Raw genomic sequence first — 10653 nt, 5'->3', positions numbered from 1 at the left:
AATTTATGATGAAAAAATGAACTATTTCTGCTATGTTCATAAGGCAGTTATGTCAGTCTTATGAACAGAAACTGCTGAATGCATCCGCAAATACAAACAAGGGACATGTTTATGACAGGCTTGTGTCATCCATGTAACATATCATAACTAAGCTTATGACAGGTGCCAGCGCAGGTTTACAACAGGAGTATGTCACTCTTATAACAGATGATTCAAATAAACATGAACCATCACAACAAAGCTTAGGACATGTTCTTTGACAAGTTTATGAGAGGCTTATGTCATCAGAGATGATACAAATAAACATTAACTATCACAACTAAGCTTATGACTGGTTCCAGGACAAGTTTACAACAGGCTTATGTCATCCTTATAACAGATGATTTAAATAAACATGAACTATCATAACACAGCTTAGGACATGTTCTTTGACAATTTTATGACAAGCCTATGTCATCCATATTATAGATGATAAACCTGGACATGAACTATCACAACACAGAAAATAAACATTAACTACCATAATACGGCTTATTACCTGTTCCATTACAAGTTCATGACAGGCTTATGTCATCCTTTTTAGAGATAATATAAATAAACATAAATTATCATAGCTAAGCTTATGACAGGTTCCAGGGCAAGTTTATGGCAGGCTTATGTCATCCAGTTAACAGATGATGCAAATAAACGTGACCTATCATAACTAAGCTTATACCAGGGCAGATTTATGACAGGCTTATGTCATCCTTTTAACAAATGATTCAAATAAATCTGAACTATTATAACACAGCTTATGACATGTTTATGACAAGCTTATGTCAGCCTTATGATGCTTGACTTGTGAAAAAAAGTACCTAAATAAAATATTTGCTAAAGGGAACACACACAGACTTGTCATGTTTTCAGATTTCAGTTCCAGCTTGACCTCTGACCTCTGACAGAACGCCGACACTGGAGACTCCCTCCACAAATGTCACATAAACATCTCATTAGAAAAAAGAAAACCCAAGTGAGCTGTTACCATAGTGACGGAAATATATTAGAACCCTGTGCTTTACATCTGTAAGGATATTTCCAGACCAATCACCATCCAGAATTCAACAGCACTGTGATGTCATAAATCATGTAAATGTAGGACTATGAAGTGTGTGTGATTACTGCAGGAGCGTAAACATGGCAGTTCGTGACGACGTTAGAAAACAGCGTATGGCGTGTATCAGTCTCTGACAGACCAAAATCCTTTCACACGCCTTTGATCGTCAGCAGGCTGGAGCTCATTGTCAGCCCACAGCTCAACTTTATGGCTCATCTGCCAGATTCCCTCCTACACACACTGCATAAAAAGGTGCTCATATTCCACAGGATTAGTGAGAGCATGTGGGATTTTAAGCCACACTTTTCTCTCTCTCTCTCTTTCTCTCTCTCCCTCTCTCTCTGGTTGAACAGCAGATTAAACACATCACTGAGGAGGAACAAGCTTCATAGTGGTTAGAGAAACGGGCTCAAATCGACCATATAGCTCAAAGATTGAGGGATTTCATTGAGCGATTGTTTCATTTTTTCCTTCAATTAGTTACCAATCAGACGTAATAAAGGTTTTCAATTGAATGTAGGCACAAGGAAAGGTGTAGCTCAGTGGTTACGGTGATCAGAAGGTTGTGAGCTGGAATCCCAGGTCCCTTGAGTAAAGCTCAGTCGCTCAGTTCTGGATCTGGACGTCTGCTAAATGCCGTAAATGGAGTAAGATACTGTATAAAGTTCACAGGATGAACAAAACCTGACTAACATGATCATGAAGTGCTTCATAGAACCAACAAAATTTGTCTGAAAAGTTGACTCCAGTTTCCGTGGATCTCAGTCTAATTGAGTCTCTGCTCCATAGAGGCTCCACCTCCCGTATTTACAGAACATAAAGGATCTTCTGCTAGCTTCCTGGTTCCAGATACCACAGAACCCCTTTCAGAGGTCTTGTGGAGTCCATGCCTCGAGGCACAAGATGGAGCTACACAATATTAGGTAGGTGGTATTAATGCTATGGCTGATAAATACTATTAGGAGTATAAAGCAATGAATATCTGGATATTTTTGGTAGCTTAGGTCCACCAAGACGCCAAGAGTAACGCCCTTAATTGCTCAGTTGTATAAAGAGATCTGGATATCTGCCAAAAAGCCAGAAATGTGTGAAATGTAAATATTTGTACCTGTGTTTTTAACTTTAGAATTTAAACTCGAAGTGGGCGTGGCTTAAACCTATTTTCTTCCTAATTTAGTCTTGTCCAGTTCACACCCAGCAGTCAGCTCTTCTCTGTCACACAACATCTATTACACACTCAGAGGAACGCCCCCTTCCACATACATGAGCTCATGTATGCACACGATTGGCCAATATCACTGTGATTGACAGCAAACAGAGAGTATGCCCCTCCCACTCAGAGAATTTTTGAATTTCTCCATTCTGATGCACACCAAACAACAAAAATGACAACATCAGTCAAACATCTGTATTTGTATCTGTTCAGAACTCATAGCAGGTATCCATCATGTCTCCAATTGGATCCAATTGGAGATATCGCATGTGTTGCAATCAAGGCATCTCGCATGTAGTTCCCAGTCGTTAGAGAAACATCTGGAATGAACACGTTCATCGTGTTAAAGATCGGTTCCTGCTGGTCAGATGAAACACTGCGACAGTTAAACACAGTAATCAGACCACACTGCTTTAACGTCACGACTAAGACAGAGGAAATTGTATAAATTGTAAGTGTGAAGGTCCTCGAGATTTAAACGCAGTCTCTAATGGAGCTGAGGGATCTAAAGGGCAAGGCTCTGACCTTTAGATCCCTCAGCTCCATTAGAGACTGTGTTTAAATCCTGAGGACCTTCAGCCAAAGACCCATGTTCCTGTTCATGTTCCTTCAGGATTACTTTAATCATCTTAACCTCGGTGCTGAAAACTCATTACACTCGGAAGCGGCGCAGGAGCGAGGGCTCGAGGGAATAATGGGTATCAGTGAGGATCTGTCTCCGTCAATACAGGAGCAAGCCTTCATCATCTGATGAAGATCAGGAGGCATGTGATGAGACACCATGTCTCAGATCTACAATTTTACACCACAGAGGTTCAGGTATGTGTATATACTCATAAAGTAGAATTCATTAGTAATGCATAACAAATAACCTGGGTCTGGGGCAGTAACACGTTGTATGTCTATAATGTCCTATGAGCACATTCATAATGCATTATAACTAGTAATATAGAACTAGAAATATAGAAAACACTTTCTACAAGTCCATACACTATAAACACTGTTTAATGAACACATTCACAATACATATTTCTCTAATTAATATTTATAAACAGACCTAATGCATTATAACACTATTCATTAAGTACTAACTTAACATACCATAATGGATTATAACAATTACTGATAACCTGAAATATTGCCAGAGACAAAGAAATAAACGCTTTCTTTCTGGAATTCTTTTTGGAATTTCCTTCGGGATCAATAAAGTATCTATCTATCTATCTATCTATCTATCTATCTATCTATCTATCTATCTATCTATCTATCTATCTATCTATCTATCTATCTATCTATCTATCTGAAAGGCATACACTGCAGTATGAACACATATGTAACGTTATAATGCATTCGTGAAGAATCACGGAGGCTCATAATTTTTTATAAAAATATGAAACATTATATCACTTATAATATATGCACTATATATCTTTAACATCACATTATGCATAATAATAATAACAATAAACTACTGTAAGGTTTATTACTTTAATAGTGTTATTATTAAAAAGACTTAATGCATTCATAAGGAATTCATAAAGCAATCGTTCATGATGTTAACATTGTTTATAAAAAATACATGACACATTATACTGGTGTTTATTAGGCACTATAAATGTATTTACACCCACAGTATAACATATTATACTGTAAGTAGTGTTCATAACACATACACTATATTGCCAAAAGTATTCTCTCACCTGCCTTGACTCGCATATGAACTTAAGTGACATCCCATTCCTAATCCATAGGGTTCAATATGACGTCGGTCCACCCTTTGCAGCTATAACAGCTTCAACTCTTCTGGGAAGGCTGTCCACAAGGTTTAGGAGTGTGTTTATGGGAATTTTTGACCATTCTTCCAGAAGCGCATTTGTGAGGTCACACACTGATGTTGGACGAGAAGGCCTGGCTCTCAGTCTCCGCTCTAATTCATCCCAAAGGTGTTCTATCGGGTTGAGGTCAGGACTCTGTGCAGGCCAGTCAAGTTCCTCCACACCAGACTCTGTCATCCATGTCTTTATGGACCTTGCTTTGGTCACTGGTGCACAGTCATGTTGGAAGAGGAAGGGGCCAGCTCCAAACTGTTCCCACAAAGTTGGGAGCATGGAATTGTCCAAAATGTCTTGGTATGCTGAAGCATTCAGAGTTCCTTTCACTGGAACTAAGGGGCCAAGCCCAGCTCCTGAAAAACAACCCCACACCATAATCCCCCCTCCACCAAACTTTACACTTGGCACAATGCAGTCAGACCAGTACCGTTCTCCTGGCAACCGCCAAACCCAGACTCGTCCATCAGATTGCCAGATGGAGAAGCGCGATTCGTCACTCCAGAGAACGCGTCTCCACTGCTCTAGAGTCCAGTGGCGGCGTGCTTTACATCACTGCATCCGACGCTTTGCATTGCACTTGGTGATGTATGGCTTGGATGCAGCTGCTCGGCCATGGAAACCCATTCCATGAAGCTCTCTGCGCACTGTTCTTGAGCTAATCTGAAGGCCACATGAAGTTTGGAGGTCTGTAGCGATTGACTCTGCAGAAAGTTGGCGACCTCTTCGCACTATGCGCCTCAGCATCCGCTGACCCCGCTCCGTCAGTTTACGTGGCCTACCACTTCGTGGCTGAGTTGCTGTCGTTCCCAAACACTTCCACGTTCTTATAATACAGCTGACAGTTGACTGTGGAATATTTAGGAGTGAGGAAATTTCACGACTGGATTTGTTGCACAGGTGGCATCCTATCACAGTTCCACGCTGGAATTCACTGAGCTCCTGAGAGCGACCCATTCTTTCACAAATGTTTGTAAAAACAGTCTGCATGCCTAGGTGCTTGATTTTATACACCTGTGGCCATGGAAGTGATTGGAACACCTGATTCTGATTATTTGGATGGGTGAGCGAATACTTTTGGCAATATAGTGTATATGCATACATAAGGCATACAATGCATACATAAGGCATTCATAAGGAATCATCCACTCTGTTGTAATTATTTGTGGAAATGCATGAAACATAGTATCAATATTTATTATTATGCTCTTTCTATCTTCATGTATATTTGTTTAACATGACATAACACATTATAAACAGTGTTCATAACATGTATCAATTATGACATAGAAACAAATGCTTTCTTTTGAGTTTTTATGCTAACTAGAATAAAACTAGCAAGCATTATCATTATAAGCACTCTGTATATACTAACATCGTTAATGCATTATATTCATTGCTATAAGCTGTAATGCCTTTTCTGAAAAATAGATAACAATGTATATAATATCAGGTATAATGCCTTATGAATATGTTGTAACATTTTATGAATCTATTCAGCAATCATTAGACGTATGACTTTCACAGAAAGTGATACAGATGCGCCTGGGTTATAAACTGGTTATAAACTTCCATGATTTTCCATGACATATGATTATGACATGCTTATGATGTTTGTTGAAGCTTTTGTCAAAATAATGTTAGCAAAAGTAGGATTAATGATGATTGTGCAATTTTTAATGTAAATGAATCTGTTTATCATTAAAGGAAGGTTACGCTCTGACATGAATGGCTCGAAGGGCCAGTGTTTGAGCACGGGGATGTTATAACATGTTATGAATGTCTTCATTGATAATTATACGTATGATTTTCACCAAAATTGTTACCGATGCTCCTGGTTATAGACTGGTTATAAACTTCCATGATGTTCCATGACATGTGATTATGACATGCTTATGTCACTCTTATGATGTTTTTTGCAGCTTATGTGAAAATAATGTTAGCAAAAGTAGGATTAATGATGATTATCATGTTAATAAAGCTGTTAATTGTGAAAGGAAGGTTAGGTTCTGATGTGAACGACTTGAAGGGCTGGTGTTTGAGCACGGGGATGAGTTATAACATGTCATGAACATGTTCATCGATCATTATATGTATGATTTTCACTGAAATTGTTACCAATGCACCTGGTTATAAACTGGTTATAGATTTCTATATTTCATGACATGTGATTATGTCATGCTTGTGTCACCCATGTGATGTTTACTGAAGCTTAGGTCAAAATAATGTTAGCAAAAGTAGGATTAATGATGATTGTACATTTTTCATGTTAATGAACCCGTTTACGGTGAAAGGAAGGTGACGTTCTGATGTGACCAAAGCGTTCGAGGTTGTAAGAAGATGAGTTTGGAATAAAAATGTGCTTAAGGTGTTCTCAGGAGCTATATAAAGCACCGAGTCTTTTCAGAGCGCTCGCATCTAAAGAGCTCTCGTTTTATAGAACGCAATAAAGAGAAATGCGCTCATCAGCACCTCTATAAAAAAAAGGCGTAAAAAAGCTGTAATATCGTCGTAGGACTTATAATAACCCCCGTTTTATTTGAAGTGTTTTATTTACTGTAATTTACATGGGGTGTATTGTGCCTCATTGATTGGTTGTATTTCATTGGTTTTGTGTGCGTAATTGCTCTTCTTTAAGCTTTACAAATACAAAAGGCCATATGCTTTATGTGCTGCCTTTTCCATTTAAACCAACCTCTTTTTTTTCTCCACACAATGCTAAAAGGAAGCGATTCGGCCCCGCTGAGGGAAACGACGGATCCATAATCCTCTCGGAGAAGCCGAATGTCACCGTCAATCAGCGAGAGGAGGAATATAAAGAGGGAAGGAAAATAAAAGAGAGAATAAAGAGCAAAAAACATTAAACTCACTGAAGGTGGAGATTTTGCATTTTCAGCGCTTTTGGATAAAACGCTGGAGTTTGAAGAGTTTCTTTTTTTGTTGTTTGTGTCTTGTTATTTATTTATTTATTTATCTATTTTTTTTTTTTATCTACCCAGGCTTTTCAATTTCACGCCTTTAAAGGACTGAGCCTGGGAAGATTTGGTGGTTCCCAAGACACCTCATGAAGCAGAGGAAATTATTCCAAGGGATTTAGTCGATAGCGTTTGTCTTTTAGTCGATGGTGTTTGTCTGGGTTTGGAAAGCTGAATCTGCACTCCCCCCAGTTCTCTGCGTCATAAGACTGACCTAACCATGTTATAAGCACATCATTTAAGTGTGTATTATGTTGTAACGTGTTGCTATGACAACTTAGATTTACCGCTACCATGCTAGCAATTCAGTGATATCTAATTTACATACAGTATTTACATCATATTGATATGTCACTGGAAATCACATATGAGATGTTTATGACAAGCTTATGATGCAAAGTTTGTGGCATCAAACATTGTTAATGACATAATAATGACTTATTAGGACATATTCCATAAAATGTTAATGACAGGCTTATGTCATCCTTATTTTAGATGACTTAAATAAACATGAACTATCATAACACAGCTTAGGGCATGTTCCATGACACGTTTTATGACAAGTTTATGTCATACTCATTATTGACTATTCAGATCATAACTAAGCTTAGGACCAGTTCATGACAAGGTTATGCCATGCTTATAACAGATGTTCATAACACAACTTAGGAAACGTTCCATGACAAGCTAATGACAGGCTTTAAGTCATCCCTGTAACAGATGATTCAGATAAACACGAGCTGTCAAAACTAAGCTTAGGAAAACTTTATGACATGGTTATGTCATCCTTATAACAGATGATTTAAATAAACATGAACTACCCTGACACAGCTCATTACATGATTATGACAGGCTTATGTCAACGTTTTAACAGGTGATTAAAAAAAAACTTAAATAATAATAATAATACCCCATAGGGCATGTTTCATGCCAAGTTTATGATGCACTTATGTCAGCCTTATGATGCATGGTTTGTGGAAAAATATAAATATGTCTATTTGCTAAAGGGAACAGTTAGCAAGCTGTTCATTTGAACATGCTACACTGCTAACAGGTTTATGAGGTGGTTATGTCAGTCTTATGGCAGTGTTTAAATGTTGCTGGAATACAAAAATGTAAATTAGAAAGGAGAGAAAAGTCCCTTGTGTAGAAAAGAGGACACAGGACTCCGAGTTTGAGTTCTAGCTTAGAGTTCAGCTAGAATTAGCCGACTGTTTGTTGATGACAGATGGACTTCAAATGTCACTTTAAGCCTTCAGCTGTTCTTACTAATATAACAAGAGATCAATCTGACGTACGATTCCTCCGCTAATTAGATTCTGTACTTTACTGTGTCCTTATTACTGCTAGGCGCTAAGCAAGAGTTCATGACTGCACTAATTATCCTAGTGTGCTTTCAAAGGGGAAATAAACATAGATCAGTCGTTGACGTGATTTAGTTTCATTGCACAGCAAACACTCAGCGGCTTTGCACTTTTTGATGGCTTGTTTCCATGGCAACGGATTTAGATATTCATTGTTGTTGGGTTTTTTTTTTCCATTTAAATCGACAAATAAGAATTATTTTAACAAGAAATACTTTCTCTCAAACTGCTGAAGCTACTATTTTTTTTCTCCTCTGAAAGACTGCATATGTTCATGTGATCCCATACCCAGGCCATGCAAATCATCAACAATATTTAATGTTGGGGAGGAAAAAATAAAAATAAATGACTCAAACTTCCATAAGCTGCAATATTTAATGCGACGCAAAACATTTAATCTATATGTTAATGTAGCGACAGCAGAGAGATACGATTTTCTGTCACTTTAAAAAGCTCGTGGAAAAGTCTCGACAAACACCGAGCTAATCTGAATCATCGTCAGAGGGATTAGACACAGAGCTCAGATCCGCCGCTGAGTTTCGTATAAAGTTATATATAAAGATTTTTTTTCTTTATTTCTTTCTTTTTGTTTTTCCTCAATGCTTTAAAAAGAAAAGAAAAAAAAAATCCAGTAACTAGTAGTTATATTAATCTACTTAGATTAGTATTTATCTATAATTTATTGATCAATAATTATTTTTAAGGGTTTTTTTAATGAGTAATTATTGCATTTTTTAAAAAAAAAGAATAAATTAACATTTTTGATTAGCCTTTACATATAATAGCTTTTAAAAACATTTTACTATTATTGTAAATCATTATGTAATTTTTATTTTAATTTTGATTAATTAATTTTGTTTCAATTTACATTTATTCTTTTAATTTTTAATTTTTTTTTTTTTTACAAATAATTATCTGTAGTGTGGTAGATATTTGATAATTGTATTAATTAATTTAGTTTCAACTTACATTTATTCATTTTTCTATTTAATTTTATTTAATTTTATTTTAATTTATTTATTTTAAGTAATAATTATCGGTAGTCTGGTAGACATTTGGTAATTGTATTAATTAATTTTGTTTCAATTTACATTTATTTATTTATTTTTCTTTTTCTTTTCTTTTATTTCATTTTATTTATTTTAAGTAATAATCATCTGTAGTCTGGTAAACATTTGCTAATAAACTATTCGTAAATGAGTATAAATGATATTATTATGTTATATATTTAATCTTCATAAGCTTAACAAGCACTTTTATAATTCTATTTGGAAATGCATAACAATATTTATTACAGTTCATGTCATATGTTTACACCACCCCTCCCCCCCCATGTGCTGAATCTGCAAAATGTTAATCATTTAATGAAAGAAGAGGGAGTGTGAAAAGATGGATCTCAGAATCATACAGCCTCTGTATGGAACCGGGTCAAATATGCAGAAGATTCTAAAAAAGTAAAGAATCTGCAGAGCCTGAAGGATTTTTCTGAAGAACTGTGGTCAGTTTAACTGCCCAGGAGAAACCAGCGACTGGTGAAGGAAACAGTCGCCGATCCTCCAGGTAACAAAAGGATTATTCTAACAGATGTTGGCTATAATAAAGACTGCTTTCTGTTGATATGACACTTAAATCAAGTGACATAAGCCCTTTCTGACATTAGACAAGAACCTACATAAATATTCAAAAAGGCTTCGTTCAAAAGCCATTAGCTAGACTGCTTTCTGTTGATATAGCACACATATTAAGCTGCATAAGCTTTATATGAAATGAAACAGCCTTTATTTGTCACATATACATTACAGCACAGCGAAATTCCTTCTTTGCATATCCCATCCTTGGAGGTTGGGGTCAGAGCGCAGGGTCAGCCATGATACGGCGCCCCTGGAGCTGAGAGGGTTAAGGGCCTTGCTCTAGGGCCCAACAGTGGCAACTTGGCGGTGCTGGGGCTTGAACCCCTGATCTTCCGGTCAACGACCCAGAGCCTTAACCACTTGAGCCACCACTGCCCACCTTTATATGGCACCTGACAAAAACCTACATAAATATTTAAAAAGGTTTATTACAAGTGACATAAGCTATAAAACAGACTGCATTCTGTTGACATAAGTCATGTTACATAAGGGTGATATGTCACCTGACATAACCTTACTTAAATATTAATAAAGGGCTATGAAAGACT

At 36.9% G+C, this 10653-nt stretch overlaps 1 long non-coding RNA gene across 1 annotated transcript; it reads left to right on the top strand.

Moving 5' to 3' along the window:
• The first annotated feature begins 1383 nt into the window (after window positions 1–1383).
• LOC131346238 (uncharacterized) lies at window positions 1384–7550 on the top strand. Its single transcript, XR_009203588.1, has 3 exons — window positions 1384–2016; window positions 2920–3125; window positions 6861–7550. It is a non-coding gene; the product is annotated as an uncharacterized LOC131346238 (long non-coding RNA).
• Window positions 7551–10653: the final 3103 nt, after the last annotated feature.

This window comes from Hemibagrus wyckioides, linkage group LG25 (genome assembly GCF_019097595.1).
Source record: "Hemibagrus wyckioides isolate EC202008001 linkage group LG25, SWU_Hwy_1.0, whole genome shotgun sequence".
NCBI lineage: Eukaryota > Metazoa > Chordata > Actinopteri > Siluriformes > Bagridae > Hemibagrus > Hemibagrus wyckioides.
This window is presented reverse-complemented; position numbering and strand designations above follow the sequence as displayed.